Source organism: Leopardus geoffroyi, chromosome C3 (genome assembly GCF_018350155.1).
Source record: "Leopardus geoffroyi isolate Oge1 chromosome C3, O.geoffroyi_Oge1_pat1.0, whole genome shotgun sequence".
Lineage (NCBI taxonomy): Eukaryota > Metazoa > Chordata > Mammalia > Carnivora > Felidae > Leopardus > Leopardus geoffroyi.
Genome location: NC_059338.1, coordinates 114,817,488 through 114,836,170, shown reverse-complemented (window position 1 = coordinate 114,836,170; position 18,683 = coordinate 114,817,488). Strand labels below are relative to the sequence as shown.

The 18,683-nt window shown below is 41.7% G+C and overlaps 1 protein-coding gene across 6 annotated transcripts in view; it reads right to left on the bottom strand.

Moving 5' to 3' along the window:
• RUNX1T1 (RUNX1 partner transcriptional co-repressor 1) overlaps positions 1-18,683 on the bottom strand; it is a 143,150-nt gene that overhangs the window by 70,650 nt on the left and 53,817 nt on the right. Inside the window, exon 1 of one of the 6 annotated variants that reach the window (XM_045454257.1) lies at positions 3,046-3,070. The exons of the other annotated variants lie outside the window; for them this stretch is intronic. The gene's annotated coding sequence lies outside the window, so the exon portion shown is untranslated. Of the gene's footprint in view, positions 1-3,045; positions 3,071-18,683 lie in introns of those variants that run through there. 6 annotated transcript variants of the gene reach the window in all.

The window sequence follows — 18,683 nt, the reverse complement described above, 5'->3', positions numbered from 1 at the left end:
TACCTAGAGGGGGCAAAGGCTGAGTGAGGCAGACAGCATAAGTGTTCAAAGTAGACGCCACTTTACGGAGGGGAAAATGCTAAGCAGTAGAAGCAGGAAATAGTTTCGATCAACTCTGCTCATTTTTTGACAAAGATGAGCTGTGGACCCCAAGATAAAGCACCCTATTTTTTTAGAAAGTGTTTATTTATTTATTTGGGGGGAGGGGGGTACGGGGCAGAGAGAGAGGGAGAGAGAATCCCAAGCCGGCTCCGTGCCATCAGTGCAGAATCTGCTGCGGGGCTTGATCTCACGAACTGTGAGATCATGACCTGCGCCAAAATGAAGAGTGGATTGCCTTAACCAATTGGCACACCCCAAAAAACACTCTAAACATTAACAAGTACCCGAATGGCGGTTGTAGCTAGAAAAATCAATTACTAATTTCCTAAAGTGTGGAAAGGACTGCCGGTCATGTGAATACCAGTGGGCGCCAGGCATTACCGCTGTGTGTAAGTTCCTAAGAAATGTCATCTCTCTCACAGTTGTTAAGAGCTTCACTCCTGTGACTCCTGTTTCCAAGTCTAAGAACCACTTCCTGGAGGCCACTAAGTGGGCATCCAGCAGCCCCGTGTTTAGCTGCCCTACTTCAACCAGCACAGCTCCATATTTATCTGCTCTATGCACTGCTGTTCTGGTTAAGATTTCCTTTGGAAAAAAAGGATCTCCTGTCTGGGAAGAGTTTGAACCCCTTGGCACAGGCAGCCAGCAAATGTTCGCTGAATGACTGTGGTAAAAATACTTATTAAGGAAAAACCAAATCACTCAAGTTAACACAAAAAAAGTAACTCCTGCGTGTGTAGAGAGCAGAAAAAGATACAGACATCACCAAGGGCCCATGCAATGAATATAAGTATCTATATAACATCCTGTTGCCAAACTGAAGATTATTCCAGAAGGCAGGGAAAAAAAAAAAAAATCACTGAATAAAAAGTGATCCAAACATTTGACAATCTTTAAGTGTGGACAATTTTCCTGCAGGAATATTTGTCTTATTTGCCAGCGTTAAAGGCTATTAAGGAAGCTTGTGGAGCTGCTGAAGGGTAGTACACATATCCACTGCCATCAGTTATGATCATCCAGGTAAGAGCTGGTGAATCAGGGCAGAAAATTATGAAGGTACACAGACTATGTACCTGTGGCTAAATTGCAGACAAGTAGCAGGAGCTCAAAAAAATTTATTGAATTTAATCCAATGTACTCTTTTTTTTTTTTTTTTTTTCCAACGTTTTTATTTTTAGTTTTCGGACAGAGAGAGACAGAGCATGAACGGGGGAGGGGCAGAGAGAGAGGGAGACACAGAATCGGAAACAGGCTCCAGGCTCTGAGCCATCAGCCCAGAGCCCGACGCGGGGCTCGATCTCACGGACCGCGAGATCGTGACCTGGCTGAAGTCGGACGCCCAACCGACTGCGCCACCCAGGCGCCCCAAATCCAATGTACTCTTTTAAAAAAACAGCAACCAGTACTGTTAGACTTCACATTATGGGCAAGGGGAAGGCACTGAGAGTTTTAGGATATGCTCATTTCTAATCTTATATTATGGATAAGTATGGAGCAGAGATTAAATAGGGTAAGAAAGGCAAGAGAGGGCAGGCGTTCTGGTCTGCAACAGCCTAGGCTAGAAATAATACAGAGATCCAGCATGGACGTGGCTCTTAAGACTGGAGACGAGAAGATTCAGGCAGACATTTTTATACTCTACGGCAGATTCACAGAGCTTGGTAACAAAGTAAAATTAAAACTTGAGCAAGTGGGAATCTAGAGGTGCGTGATCATGTCAAAAACTAAAACCAAAACACAGCAGGAAGAATCATCTGGAAAAAAGGCAGGATAAGTCATAGTTTACTTAGAGATATCTCTGCAAGACTCTGTTGTTTTTACATAAAAAACATCCTGAATGTCTTCTTGCGCATGTGCCACCATCAAATTATTCTTCCTCCTAAATGTGCTTCACCATTGCTATCAGCATCCTGGAACACCACCGTCACTCACTGGGACCTTCTAGGAACTAGTCTGTGCAACCCTTCACCCTACACTGCAATCAGTGTATCCCACAACAACTTGTACTTATCCCCCAAGTTTAAGTAATCTGGTTAAACACAAAACTATTCACTCATTTAATATAAAAGCATGTATTCGAAAATTCCTGAGCCATCTACAAAGTGCCAGGTACCCCTTCAGACACAGAGAAAAGACAATGGACACACGAGAAAATCACTGCCCTCAAGAACTTCACATTCTAATGATCCGATCAAGTTACTCCCCTATTGAAAGTGTTTAAATAGTTTATCATCACTCTCAGGATAAAATCCAAAACCCTTTAAATGACCTACAACCTAGACAGATTTCGTCTCTGCCTGCCTCTCTTATCTCACCTCATATCTCACTGGTTTTATAGGTTGCAAGTGTCACCTCAACTCAGGGCCTTTCAACCTGGAAAACCGATCTCCACTCAAATTCACTTACTCAAGGAAGGCGTTCTGGGTCCCTCCCAAGTCCCCTGTACGGGAAACTCTCCTGTACCATCTAATTGTTCTTTATTGGGCTTGCTGCAACTATTATAAATAACTGTATAATAACTTGTTGGTCTAACATCTCCTACCAGACAGCAAAATGATCTGTTATGGCAGGGAGCGTATCACTTCATCTCAGACGTGACGTTCTATCAGACATCAACTGAGTCCCAGAATTTAGCATGATGCCGAGAAGCTAGAAAAAGTTAAAGAGTGGACAAACACAGACATCTTTCGATTTAAAAACACAGATTTGGAGGTAACCAGACAGCAAAGCAATTGTATTCTTCATTCCCCTTCAGACGGTTTCAAGGCTTCTTCAATGATGGAAATATTATCAAAAAAATGGTGACAATAATGAAACCCTTCTCTATTTACACTCCATTCCCACTTCAATGGGGCTTCCACTGACACCATTCCACCCAAACCACCCAGCCACGGCACAAACTCTAGTGATTAACCCAAAAATACCGTTCAATCTGTATCTTACTTGGGTTCTCAGCACCATCTGACCTGTTCAGCCGCTTCTCATTCCTTTTCTCCTGTGATACCGTTCTTCTAGTCGCTACGAGTTTCAGTGAATTCTCCCGCCTCTGGCTTCTCCTCTCTGGCAGGGCCTTAACTCCTCTTCTGAACTGGCTTCATCCCTTCTAGTCTCTGATGCAAGCCTTCTTGGCCTTCTCATCTCCTGTAAATAATCCCGCCAGGGCTCTCTATGTCTCCTGGCAAAGGACGCTCTTGGGAGAACCAGTCAAGTCTTGTACCTAGCTTCACAACCCCTTGGCAGCTGTACTTAGAACCAAATCTAACACCTGCCTTGGGAAATCTGTGCCTTCTGCTGTATTTCAATCTCCAGCATAGCGTCACTTCCCCCCACAGCTGACCAAGCCCAAAACACCACAATCATCCTCAGACTCCTCCCTCCATACCATTCTCCTTCCAAGTCCAATCCACTCCCTGTGTCCTATCAATGTCACTTCTAAACACACTTAGGATCCACCCTTAATTTGCCCTCTGGCCTGGGCTTCAAAATCTTCCAGAGGCTCTGAAGGGTTTTCTCTACCTCCACTCCCTCTCTGCACAAATCCCCTTCCTCCTCGCTTCTAGAGAAATAACTCTAAAATACAAATTTGACAAAATCGTCTTACAGTACTCCTACACTATGCAATCTACTTCAAATACTTGTACAATTATAAAAGTTGATCAGGACAAAAGATAAGGTCCGTATCTTTTCAAATCTGTCTCCAGTGTCTAAACAAGGATCTTCCACACAGTAGGTCCTGAGGTAGTTTGCTGTAATAAACTATTTTTTTAATATTTTATTTTTTAAAGTAATCTCTACACCAGACGTGGGGCTCAAACTTACAACCTCGAGAGCAAGAGTCACACACTCCACTAAACTATTTTTTAAGAAATTAAATTATCAATGGGGCGCCTGGGTGGCTCAGTCGGTTGAGCGACCAACTTTGGCCCAGGTCATGATCTCACCGTTTGTGAGTTTGAGCCCCACGTCAGGCTCTGTGCTGACAGCTCAGAGCCTGGAGCCTGCTTCAGATTCTGTGTCTCCCTCTCTCTCTGCCCCTCCCCCACTCATGCTCTGTCTCTGTCTCAGAAATAGATCAACATTAAAAAAATAAATAAATAAAAAAGAAATTATCAAGATTTCTGTTCTGTGTCCACTCAGTATACACTGTAATCATTAAATCTAATCCAATCCCAACCAAAATACTAATAGAATTTTTTCCAGAATTTTACAAATGTTGTAAAAGTCAATCTACAATAAAATTAAAAACAGAAAACTTTGAAAATAAAGTGTAATGAGGAATTGGATAAAATGCACCATTTGATAAAATGCACCATTAAACTGTAATAATTTGAACAATATGCTACTGGTACAGAAATAACCAATTCAGCAGAATAAAATTAAAAAGAAGCAGAAATATATAAAGCTCAGAAACAGACACACATCACCTAAGCATTCAGTCCATGATAACGATGACTTCTAATACAAGGAAAAGAAAAAGCAATTCAATTACAAACTCTCTCAGGAACTCCTAGACAAAAATTTGGAGGAAATAAGGTAAGCACCTTTCTCACACCATATATCCAAAGTCATTCATTTCTATGTAAATAAAATCTTTAACATAAAAATTTTAAAAATACTAAATATATAGGTTATATATTAAGCATATAAGAATACATACATATTAATTTAACCTGAAGATTAGGAAAGAGATTCTAACCTTGTTAAGAAAGGCATAACCAGGGGCACCTGGGTGGCTCAGTTGGTTGAGCATCCGACTTCAGCTCAGGTCATGATCTCAGGGTTCATGAGTTTGAGCCCTGCATGGGGCTCACTGCTGTCAGTGTGGAACCGGCTTCAGATCCCCTGTCCCCCGCCTTGCTCTGACCCTCCTGCCTCCTTCTCTTTCTCTCTCTCTTTCAAAAATAAATAAACATTAAAAGAAATACAAGTTATCTATAACCCTATGCAGAAAAAAGTTTAACTTTAAAAGTTTAACGTTAAAAGAAATACAAGTTATCTATAACCCTATGGAGAAAAAAGTTTAACTAGTTAACTAGTGTAAAACAATATACTCATTTTCACCTAACATATTGACAGACTTTTTAAAATGACAGACTTTTTTACAGTGCCTTTTGTAAAATGATACCAATTTTCTTGTAGGACAATAGGCAATATGTATCAATTGTCTCCAAATTCTACATATCCATTAATATATCAACTCCACTCTTTGGAAATTATCCTAAATAAACAATATCAAGTGCACAAAGATGTTTATAATGAAGAAGACCAGAAATAACCTAATTGTCCAACAATGGGCATTTGGAAATTCAAATTCTAATAGAATCATAGAGTGGAACTTAATGGTTGTGTATATTGACATGGAAACAATTTGAAACATACCAAGAAGGGGAAATAGTTACATAGCTACATGCTTTACAAGATCCTGTTCAAACAAAACAAAACAAACAAAAACATATTTTAAGATAGCTATAAATCAATAGATGTGTGTGTGTGTAAGTGTCCAGAAGGATATACATACAAAGGATCTACAGCAGAATATTAACAGTGACTATCTCTTAAGTCAGTGCTTCACAACGGGACAGAGCTTTCAAATACACTGTTAATCATGCTGTAAAAAGCCTGTTTTATCCTTTTGGCTCGGTTTTAACACTGTATTTAGATCATTCTAAGACCCTCATATTTTCTCCTTGTGACATCTCTGAAGTTGGGACGAACACTACAAAACCATGGAGTCAAAGCACTAAGCAAAAGCGTTTAGTGGCAGCACTTTTGTTTCCCCTCCGTGAGTGATTCACAAAATAACTGTATGCCTTAAAACGAATTTAGGTAAAACACAGCACACCCAGATTTTTCTAGGAATGGATCTATCGGTGAAAAAAATGTAAGGAAGAATATACTTTGTTTTAAAATTTTTTTTTTTCAACGTTTATTTATTTTTGGGACAGAGAGAGACAGAGCATGAACGGGGGAGGGGCAGAGAGAGAGGGAGACACAGAATCGGAAACAGGCTCCAGGCTCTGAGCCATCAGCCCAGAGCCTGACGCGGGGCTCGAACTCACGGACCGCGAGATCGTGACCTGGCTGAAGTCGGACGCTCAACCGACTGCACCACCCAGGCGCCCCAGGGAAGAATATACTTTGTTTTAATTGGAGCTCTACCAAGACTGTTGAGCTTTGGATTGAAGGGGTGAAAAACTGGGATTCAAGATAACCAAAAGGAGGGGCCCAGGAGGTGGGGTTCCCTACAGGGGCTGAAAACCCTTGAACGCCTCACAAAGGTGGAAGAAGTACCTTATTCGCCTCAGAATCCCAATCGTCTAATAGTGTCTAACATCAATGTTTATTGAATAAAGGAATGAATGCTATTTTAGTAACAAAGAAGTTCACACACAGTAGCAGACAGACAGAAAAGAAAAGAACTACAGGTCATGGGGTCAGGGAATCCACAAGTCTGCCAGAGCAGCATTAGAGTAAAATCCCCAAATAAATGATCACATTCTTTATAAAGCATTCAAGGAGCACCATGCAACATCAACAGCACCCTCCACATAAAGGAGTCTCACTAAAAAGCTGAGTCGTCTAAAAAGGTCCCCAAAGATAAGTTTGAACTGCCTACGAATTACATTAGCAAATTCTTTACATGTAATGATGTTCACACATCAACTGAGAACCGAAGTGTTTAAATGGACATTTCTCTTTAGTTTATTATGGTCAAAGTATAAGGACATCAAAATATATTCTATATAGTTGCGTGACTCTCACATTCATCATTTCTTAATAGATTCTGCCTCAGTTAATATTTTGCATAATACAGTTTTTCATGGAGGCCCATAACCTTATTTAAATTAATAAAGTAATTCAGAGAAGGCGCCCTAATTAGTTAATTGCTAATAAATATTCCCTAAGGACAAAAACTCAAGTTCTTTTTTTTTTTTTCTTTTTAAGTTTACTTATTTATTTTGAAGGAGGAAGAGCACAAGTGGGGGAGAGAGACAGAGGGAGACAGAGGGGGAGAGAGAGAAACTCAAGCAGGCTCCACACTGTCAGTGCAGAACCCACCCCGGGGCTTGATCCCGACCTGAGCCAAAATCAAGAGTCAGATGCCCAACCAACTGAGCCACCCAGGCACCCACCCCTCAAGTTCTATTGACCAAGGAAGTGACTTCACATGTATATTCAAATACACCTAAGTAAGTCTATTTTCACCTCCCCTTATTTTAAGACCCTTTAAAATGTCTGTACACCTTTTAATCTCAGGAAGATCATTGGGGAATCTAGAACTATAAAATTCTGGATAGCTACAGTTTGAATGACACATGTTTACAATTCACACAGCACCTTAATTAAGTTCCAGGGATATGTCTCAACTAGACACATAAATAAAATTCAAGTTAATAAGTCCTTAGTGTAGCTTCATCTGTATATATACTTTAAATGTGGGTAAACATGTTATTACATTAAGATGACAGTCTAAATTCCCATCCATTTACTAGGAATCATTTATATTTCATATAGCACTAGAGATGTCTTCTCTGAGCTCATGAAGAATTATAATGAGGGGAAATCAAACCAAACATTGATGGACAACTGCAAAGAGCATTCATTCCATGTACAAATGAAAAATGTTCCTGGCTGGAGAGCTATACGATCATTTTCAAAAACACACCCTTCTCACCACTGTCAGATAAACTAATCACAAAAGCAATAAATGTCTAAAAACAAAGGAAGTTATTCTCTGTCAAGGTTCACCACATTATTATTAACTTGCTCTTAACAATAACTCAAATTAGGATACATCCAAAATCATCCCTTTGATAATATCACTACTACTACTCCCTTGAAAAGCCAAGTGGTAGAATTTCTGGAACATGGCAAGAGAAGTCCACCACCGAAGGCCACTGGGATTGTGAATGCTGACAATCGTTGAGTGGCATCGAGTAAAAATGCTGAGAACCTCTGTTTTGAGGGATCAAAAAAACACTTATTAGGTGTATTTCCCTTCTCAAAAGTACTGGCCAGGGCATCTTAGGAAAGTTACTAAAGCCTAATAAATCATTCCACATACTCTTATCTTCATCCTCTTTCCTTAGAAAACAAGAACTTAGTTGTACAAGCTTAGACACGCAAGAAAACAATACATTTTCCTCTGGTAGATAATGTTTGATATGTCTACTTGGGCGGACGCTAGGCAAAATTATTGTCAGCCAAGTTCCATTTCAGTGTCTCCGTTCTCCTTGGTTTATCTTTCTTTTAGTACCTTCTTCTATTCTGCTCACCTCTAAGAAATCTGGAACTCTTGTCCTGTCCCTCAGCTACAGAAATTAAAGATATTGTGACACCTATCTAGGTTCACCTCCAAGAAATCTGCAACTCTTATCCTGTCCCTTAGCTAAAGATATTAAAGATCCTGTAAAACCCACCTAGTCTCAAAATCTGGAGCTTCGGATTAGTCCCCACAATGTATATTTCTGGGACTAAAGTTGCAGTGAACATTTAAACTAATTCATACGATGGTGATGACTAATAATGGTTGCTTCACATGCGCGCGCGCGCGCACACACACACACACACACACACACACAGTTTTCCTCATGAGCTAGTGAATCAGAACTACCTGAGTTGAGGGAGAGAGGGAAGGATAGAGGAAACACAGAAACACCAGTGCAATCGGGCAGAGGAAATATATTTTTCGTCCTGTTCCTCCCTTCTGTCCCATGCTGAATATATTACCAGATGCTTAGTAACAGCTGAATTTCCAGGTAACTTCCTTCAGCAAACAAATAAATATACACTTCTGCCATCGTCTGAAGGGTAATCTGTTACAGGTCTTCTATTAGGCCTTTAGAAACCCAGTTAGTATCCACAGGAAAGACACCATAGTATCACAAACAGTTCCTGGTAGTTACCCACTGACATATAATCCAATAGAATTGGGTGTCAACAGAATGTCTATGAATATGATAAATACCAGAAAAAAAATTACTGTTTTCCTTCTCCCCTCTACATATGATCAGCTCATTTTCACCTTTTCTGTTTCAACATCAATGTCACCTCCTCCAGGCATCCATCCCTCCCTGGCCATCTCATCGCAAGTAGGTTTTTCTGTTCCTTTGTTAGTTTTCTTCACAATAGTTAAACTCAAAATTCTTTTATATCTTTTTCGTTAGAGTTTAGTGGGCTCCCACCCCAGAACACAGCGGTATTCCAGACCCAGCAGAGTCTGGCACAGAAGTACTCCAAAACATCCATTGAAACACGTGAGGAAGACAGGATTCAAACTTTCAGTGGGGCGACAGGAAAACGTGAACTGGTTATAAGCCCAGTAAGAAAAGAAACAGGGAAGGAAAGAAGGAAAGAAGGAAAGAAAGAAAGGAAGAAAGAAAGAAGGAAGGAAGGAAGGAAGGAAGGAAGGAAGGAAGGAAGGAAGGAAGGAAGGAAGGAAGGAAAGAAACAGGGAGGAGTCGCGAATCAGAAACACAAAAGGAGGGTTAACAACCACGAGTTCATGCTGAGGTCAAGGTTAGATGCGTGGTATGATAAAGCCAAGGGGAAAAGCTGAACAGGACAGAGACCATGAAAAAGAAAGGCTTTCCAGACTGAAAGTGCCACAGCATGTCCAGCTGGTTACAACCCCAGAGGAGGTGAGGCAAGAAAGTCATCGAGTAAAAAATGAGAGTACGTTAATCTTACAGACATTGCTTGACTTGCTTCAATCCTCCAGCCAAATTCTGATAACTTCAGGCCCCTTTTTTAAAAATATAATTTATCGTCAAAATGACTTACATACAACACCCAGTGCTCTTAAGAGCAAAGTGAAGTCATCAGGCATAAATCCCTGCAGACCCATTTCTCAGAACTCTTGCTTACCTGCGTCCAAGTCTGGAGTTTTCTCCTGTGGGGGCTTTGTTCTACCAGTCATCTCACCTCCTTACCTTCGGTTTGTCTGGCTCTCTACCTGCTTCTTCCTAGAACCTAGGCCATGTTCAAGTCCCTCCCACCAAGAACAGACAAAACCTTCCCTCGTATTCCCTCCATTCATCCCCCACCAGGTTTCTAAGGGACAGATCTTAGGGGCTCTGCCCATATCCTCTCTTCCATCCACTTTGCACCTCACCACAGATAAGCTCCAACAAGGGGACAGGCATTACTGGTAACCACCTTCCCTCCAGAGGGCCAAATCCAAAAGGCAGTCATGAGCCCTCCCAATTACTGGCCCCTCTGTGACGTTTCACACCGCAGACCACTCCCTCCATGAAAATTTGTCCCCTGATTTTAATGACACCTGACCGTCTCAGGTGCCCCGGTATTCCCCAGTGTTCTTTTCAAGGCTGTCTGTCCTCTCTTCACAATATACATTTTCCTCCCGAGTCACTACAAAGGTCTTAGCTGTCACCAGTGACTCGGAATCAAGATTTCCAATATACACATCGCTACTAAACAAACCTGTCATCTAGCTCCTTATGGAGTATCTCAGTCATTATACATCAGACAAACCTAGAAGTCAATGCTTCAAAGTGAACCAACTGTCTTCTCTTGATGTGTTATTTCTTATTCTCGTCGATGGTAACCAGTTGCCCAAATCAGAATTCAGACTCATCTTAAACACCATTGCTCCCCACTCCCTGGCCCTATGTCCAACTGATGCCCAGAGCCCTGTGGTTCTTTTTAGTTAGTACTTCCAGAGCCTGCTCTTCCCTTCCTCCTTCCTCATGGCCACTGCAGCCAGTCACCATCCCATCTCAGCGGGCAGACGGCACATTTCCTCTTCTTCAACTTCCCCTCCACATGACTCCTGGAGTGACAGTAACATTCAAACCCAACAGTGTGATTCCAGCTTAGAAGTATCCAGTAGCTTCCCTTTCTGCCACTCCCACCCATAAGGTAGATGTCTACTTCCGTTACCTTCTTGTGCTATAAGCTCCAGCCATGGTTGTTCATGCCTTGGCATTCCTGTTTCACGTTCTTCCCCGGATTTGCAATGTCTCTTGACTACAACAAAGGTGTGATCCTTTAAGACACAGAACAAAGGCTACCTCTTCCATGAAGCCTTCCGTAATTCCCTTGCCCCACATTCAAATTGGAGGGAGTCAATCACTTCCTTCTTTAGGTTCTACTTTGCATGTATCTGTTAAGTGAATTTAGCATCATCTGTTACAATGGCTGTGTTTGCAGGTGTGTGCCCGTGTGGGCGTACTCTACACCTACACAACGACACACACACACATCCCATTAAGGCTAACGTCCTGTTACTCTGCCCTAGCATTCCGTAAAGTGCTTAGCACATAGCTGCTGAGTCTGAATAAATATTTGATGTCCAGCGCCGTGAGTCAGAACCACTAGGATCTAGGACAACAAGGTGAAGAAACTCACCAAGTCAAAAAAGAAAAAAGGAAAGTGAGAAAGAAAATAGCACTGTTACATTAGATTGCCCTGAACCAACGGGGAGGGAGGAGTTCTGACTCTATTGTTCTCCCAAAGCCCTCTGTGCCTTCCCCTATCGTCATACAACACACACCTTATCATACACATCTTTGTATGTGCCTTCTCTGCTAGGGTTGAAACACCACCACTGCTACAAATATTGTCAAAACGTCTTCATAGCAGTTATATTTGTTGAGCATTCACCGAGCGCCAGGTGCCTTGCTAAATGCTTTACACGTGTTAACTCATTCAATCTTCATGGTATGCTAATCCTATGGATGTTATTAATATACCATTTTACAGGTGAAAAAACAATCTTAAAAAGATTAAGCAGTGTGCCCACTGTTCTGCTAATGGAGGGGATTCAAAACCAAGGAGCAGGATTCCAGGGCCCATGCCCCTGAGTACTGTCCGATTTACTGCTATACTACATAACTACTACACTATACTACGAATCCCCCCCACCAATAGTCCACCACCAAATATATACGTAAAGGCCACCAGGGCTCCATGAAGACACGGGCTATGTTTGGCATATATACTACTCGGCACGCAGTAGTAACAGTAAATAGTAAGTATTGGCTGGCCAACTGACTAACTGAATGAAAGACTGTTGAAATCTACAGGCCAAATGCTTTTGTGTTTCTTTTCTTTTTTTTCCCCCTCTGGAAAACGAAGGTGTGGTTCTTTAAGATTTCTTCCAACTGTAAAAACTCTATAGTTCCATTATATGAAAGTAAAGTGCTCCCTGCCTACGATATGATGATGACGCACTGGTCAGAATCCAGGCAGGGAACCAAGAGCATGGTTGGGGAGTCAGCTCTCTTGAGTGGAATCCTACATCCATCTCCCCAGCTGGGCAAATGCCTTGATCTATGAACTTCCATCTCCTCCCCATAAAATATGGATGGTCCTAGCAACTGCCTCTGTAAGTGATTTTGAGGATTAAAAGAGAAAACATGGACGTCAAGCACATACACGATGCCTAGAACATACACAAGCACTAATAAATTAAATAAACTAATAAACCATTACTCCTACAACACTCAGGATCACAGCCTACCTGAAATGCCTTCGCACAAAGGAAAAAGTAAGTGTCCACTCATGAAGCAGATATGGCCTTCTTACAGGAAGACTATGCCCTATTTCATTATTTTACTGCCCTCAGCTATGTCATGGGATTCAGCATGTGTGTTAGGAAGGAAAGATTTTGGGGCACCTGGGTGGCTCAGTTGGTTAAGTGTCCAACTTCAGCTCAGGTCATGATCTCACAGTCCATGAGTTCAAGCCCCGCACTGGGCTCTGTGCCGACAGCTCGGAGCCTGTAGCCGGCTTCGTATCTGTGTCTCCCTCTCTCTCTTCCCCTCCCCCCCTCCTTCTCTCTCTCCCTCTCTCTCCCACTCACACAAATAAACAAACATTAAAAAATTAAAAAAAAAAAAAGATGGGGTGTCTGGGTGGCTCAGTCGGTTGAGCATCCGACTTTGGCTCAGGTCACGATCTCCGGGCTCGTGAATTCGAGTCCCACATCGGGCTCTGTGCCGACAGCTCAGAGCCTGGAGCCTGCTTCAGATTCTGCGTCTCCCTCTCCCTCCGCCCCTTACCTGCTCATGCTCTCTCTCTCTCAAAAATAAACATTAAAAAAAATTTTTGATTAAAAAAAGAAAGAAAAGATTTAGCGAATGACTATATTTTCATTTCAATTTATATGTTCTCTTTTATTCCTTTCTTCTTATGTCCCTATTTGTTCATATCCAGAGAACGCTACCAGACCTCAACCTCTCCCATTTCTCATTTGTTATAAAAGATGGATGAGCCTGGAGGAGGAATCTTCCCCAAGAGGAAGCCTAATTCAAATTTTTCAGACCTCTTTGCAGAGCATCCTGCCCCCTCAAAAAAAAAAAAAAAAAGTTTCCCCAAAAGTTAATTTTATTCAATTTCAAAATTATTTTAAGAAAATTGACATCCATTATCTAAGATTAGCTAAAGTATCCTCAAATGCCCCCAAACCAAGTTTATGAAATCCCTTCCCAAAAAGAAAGATAAAGATAAAGTTCTTTATCTTTGTCAAGCTTCAATATTAGCAACCAAGGAAAAATCTACTAAAAGGAAAACTCCAGCTAGGTTCGAGCAGGCTATCACAAAACTATAAGGAACTTCATAAAAAGCTTCTATAATGCATTATCATCTTATAAAATTTAATAAATATACATAGATAAAATTTTATATAAGTGAAAATAAAAACTAGCATGACTATTTTATATTTTTATAGCAACAGGCATAAAAGGTTATATCAAAGATGGTATAGATAAAATTTTTTGGTCGTATTTTCCTTAGAATCTTGGAAAGACGGTATTAAAAATCCTAATACCTTAAACTGAATTTATCCCAAAATTCCTAATTTTTTTATAAGATAATGTTTGTTTTATATAACTGCCAATTCTTACTATCCATGATAACAGGAGTCTGAATGGTATAAACAAATAAATCAAAACTCAGACAAAGCTCATAGTAAATTACATACCTTCTGTGCTCTCAAAAATCCTCATGAACCAACATTAACTAATTTTAATTTTATGTTTTATTACTGCTCTCGCTGATTCTCTTGTGTGGAAATTAATTAGCAGCGAGATGGGCAAAAGAAGCAGCAGAAGAGAAAAGGTCAAAATCAATTCACTTTGAATAAACAGACTGTAACTGAGAGTTGGCTATATTCACATTTTGTGAATGAGAAAACCAATGTGACTTTTACAAGGTCTCACAGAGAGGCAGCTGTGAAGAAGTCAACACCAGACTGAGAGCAGTATCTATGGGGAAAAAATGGCTAAACGGGACTAAAGGGTGTAAGTCTGTTGTGTCCTGATCAGTCTTTTCAAGAGATGATCAAATGGACACTATGAAGAGGTGGGCTTAGTAGCCAGTACTAAGTAGTAGCCATGTTCCATGGAAGGACCCCATTCTACTTCATAACCCATGTTTGCAACACAGAGCAGGCACTGGGTAAATCTAATGAGGTTTAGACAGAATGAGTGTTACCGCTATCGGTATCATCACCACTGTTATTTCGCCAACTATTCATTAACTGGGGACCAGCACGTAGGCCATGATTCCATGATTCCATTTACTACTCAAGAGAACCAGATGAGCAAACTGAGGCACACTGGGCAAGTACATGGAGGACAGACGAGGAAATCACACTCAGTTTTGTTTGACTACAAAGCCCAAACTCTTAAGCAACAGGTTGTCCTCCACTTGGAAACCACAATGGTTCAAGCAAGGATACTGTGGAATCAACTGATTCCACCATGAGGAAGCTTTCCATGGATACAAGCAACAGGAAGTACTGGTGAAATGCAAGGTCTACATAGGGTATTCAAAAAGGAAAGGAGAAGGTACTCCCAACTGGGAGAGGTGAGTATAGCTCTGATGGTAACTAAAAGAAATATAAATGCTCTCTCAAAAACTGTGGGAAAGAAAGGACTACCAAGCGGGACAAACATAAAAGTTAATTTCAAACAGGAACTTATGCATGATCACAGCAAACCGTAATATAATTACACTGAAATTTCAAGGCGTTGATAAAACACTAACCTAGTATTTCCCGTTCCTCAAAATGGTCTACCCACTGTGGTCACGTACAACTTATTTTCTCCATTTCAATTCCTATCTCAGGACTCAGTTCCTCACCCAAGCTCCCATCCCACGTCTCTCACTGCCCGCAGAATGGCTCCTGTGACTGTAAGAGTCTCAAGCTCAACTTATCAGTGAGAGGACCCTTTCCACAAAACTACTTCATCCTCCTGACTTTCTTAGAGTTCCACTGAGGCACAGCCATCCCACCAGTTACCCCGGCTCAAAATGCCAACAGGATTCTTGATTCTGCTCCCTTCTTTTCTCTCAGACCACAGCATGCATTTGAGGAGGTGCTATCCCACAGACTCCAGTCAGTGCTTTTAAGTTCCTCTCATGCTGATCTGGACCGTCACTGCCTCTTGTAACTTCTCCCCAATTAATCTCCACTTTTCTGCTTCTCAATCTCCATGGCGATCCTTATTGCAAAGTGACAACCCCCGCTAGACTTCACGCTCTTTCGGCGCTGAGACTGGGTCCTCCTCTCTCTGAAACCCTGCAGTGGTTCGCACAAAGTCTTTCCCAGAGGCAACACCTCAATAGTTGTATATTGGAGTGAACCCCTCTACTGTGCAGCCACTAAAACTCACTTATGCTTTGAGATGGCTCCAAGAAGCCACCACAATTCCATGACCTGGAGATGGGGCAGCAAGTTCATGAGGGTCAGGAATTTCAAGTGGGTCCAAGGAAATGGTTGAGATAATTAAGCTGACAGCACCGGGAGATGCAGGAAGTCTACACCATGGCCTGTGTTCTCCCAGAGGATACAGATTTTCCACTGATATCTTATGTCCATCCATGTATCATTTTAGACTGTCTCTGCCTTGAAAGAAGAAAGGAATGACTTACACGTCAGAGATGACTTCTCACATGTGAACAGATACTAGGGTAACTTAACTTCTCATGTGTTAATAGATACTAGACGGGAACCTGTAACCAACTTAACTCACTTCAGTGGTACTAGGGAAGCTGACAGACCTTAACCTATTTAAGGAGGTTCTGGATTGCAGCCTATGAGAGTCACAAATAATGCCCGTTTCCACAAACACAGGATTTATGCCAAGATTTTCAGTATCACTCCAGTGTGACTATTAGTTTATCTTTGGCAAATGCCTGTTTCTCAGCACATGGTACCTAAAATGGGCTTAAAAGCACTAAGACAAGGCAGCCAGGACCCAAAGAACACTGAACTTGTAGATCTGACCGCACTGGGTAGAGTAGGAGTTAGGTTAGGGAATTCATCCTGCCACACACAAAAAACAGAACACACAAGCAAATCGCGTTGAATAACAATGGCAGCAAAATAAATATCTGCACGATGCCTGGAATAAAAAATAATAGACAGCAATTTCCCTGAGGCACACTGAGGTCTTCAGATGGCAGCACTGCTTAAATACCTGATGTCATAGCATCATGCAGATGAGAACAACGCCTGTGCCCAAGGTGCTGGGAAGTGGTTATCTGGGATGAGTATTAAATTCTGTTGAATTGGAAAGTCCTTAGAATGGCCTAAAGAGCCCTCCAGGATCTCCCACTCACTCTCTAGTTATGTCTCTGAATCTCCTCTCCCAGCGTATTTCCACCCTCACCCCAGGTCCCATCCAGCCACACCGGCCTCCTTCCTGTTCCTGAACTGACCCAGGCCACCCTCCAGCCTTCAGTCTCTACCTTTATGTCCCCCCCCCCCACACACACACACACACAGAATCACAGGGCTCCTTTGCTTACCTCGCCAGTCTCTGCACACAAGTCCCTTCTCAAAGAAGCCCATCTATCCACCCTAATTAAAACTGAAGTCTGACCCCTTCTCTCAACAGCCTGAATGAGCCTCCTTCTCCTGCCCAATTTTTTCATAATTATCACCTTCTAACCTACCACAGAATTCACTTATATTTTGTTCATCATTTATTGTCTGTTCCCATCCACGGCGACCCTCAAACGTACACACTCGAAGGTAAGTTCTATGAGGGCAAGGAATTATGCTTGCTTTTATTCACAGGCTCATCCCCAGGGGCTAGAGAAAGGTGTAATATGGATTAAGAGCTCAATCAATACTTGCTACGTGACTGATGAAGGGAATGTATGAATCACAGAGCTGTCATTGAGTTACAGGGTATTCTTCTACGAAATTCATCATGCATATTACGTGAGAAACACTGTGCTAGGCACTACAGGCAAGAAAGGAGTCAGAGACAAGAGTCTCTGCCCTCAAACCATTCGTTCCAAAATTGCCTCATAGGTTATATTAGGGCAAAGGATGCCACACCCACTTAATCTATTCACCCACTTCCTCCCAACATCTGCTAGACACCTGCCTAAATGCAGTTTACAATGGCAAGGATCTGTGCTCTGAGCAGCTGAGCAGTCCTTTTTAAGAAAAGTTCCCACACAATTCTTTCAAGTAAAACTATTGCATAAATTATTGAGAAAGACTAGAGCATAACCCGTGCACTTTCAATATGTGCTCAGTTACAAAAATGTTGCCAAATGTCTTCTTTTTAATTTTTGTAATGTTTTTATTTATTTTTGAGACAGAGAGAGACAGGGCATGAGCAGGGGAGGGGCAGAGAGAGGGGGAGACACAGAATCTGAAGTGGGCTCCAGGCTCCGAACTGTCAGCACAGAGCCTGACGTGGGACTCGAACTCACAGAGTGTGAGATCATGACCTGAGCCGAAGTCGGACGCTCAACTGACTGAGCCACCCAGGCGCCCCAAGATGTTGCCAAATGTTTAGCTCAAAGGAACCAAATCAACTTAATATATTTTCAATAAACAATTAACTAAATGTGAATGTTTACGATTGATACCAATTGCTTCAATGAACATTCACTATAGTTTTTCAGACCTTTAAGGACTTCTGGTTTCGTCAAAATGCATGAGGTATCAGTAAATAACGTCTGGACCCTGTTTTCTTGGTTCCGTCTTAAACTGAGGGGAAGGTATGGCAGATCATTATTGAGAGCCCATGCATACAATATGACTTTAGAGCTTCCTATGGATTTCGATCCCTAGAAATACTATAACCTCTGTGGTAAAGCACGTCGTAGAAGAAAAGGAGAGGAAGCGGGGAGGGAAGAAGAGACAGACAGAAGTACACAGCTGATGCCCAGCCTGGTCTCTTGAAGGTGAGATGTTCATCTCATGTAAGTGGACTGTGGGTAGTACGTGTTTAAATGTGTTCTAAGAAAACAAGTTTTGAGGAGGTACAGAGAGCTACTTCCACTACTGGAAACCAAAAAATCCAACAAACAAACAAACAAACAAAAAGAAAACAAAACCCCAAAAAAGATACACACGAGAGAAACTGACCAGAATTAAAGGCCACACGTGCAAAGTAAGTGGAATTAAAAATCATCACCAAGTGGATATTACCCGAGATATGGTCATTGTCCTTAGTACATGAGAGAGGAAAAATTTTGTGTAGTTTGCAATATTACATCATGTAAACCAGACAGACGAGGAGGCATGGTACCTGGGTCAGATGTGGTACTTACCACGTAGGCTCTACATGTGAGGCCCCTGTCCTCTG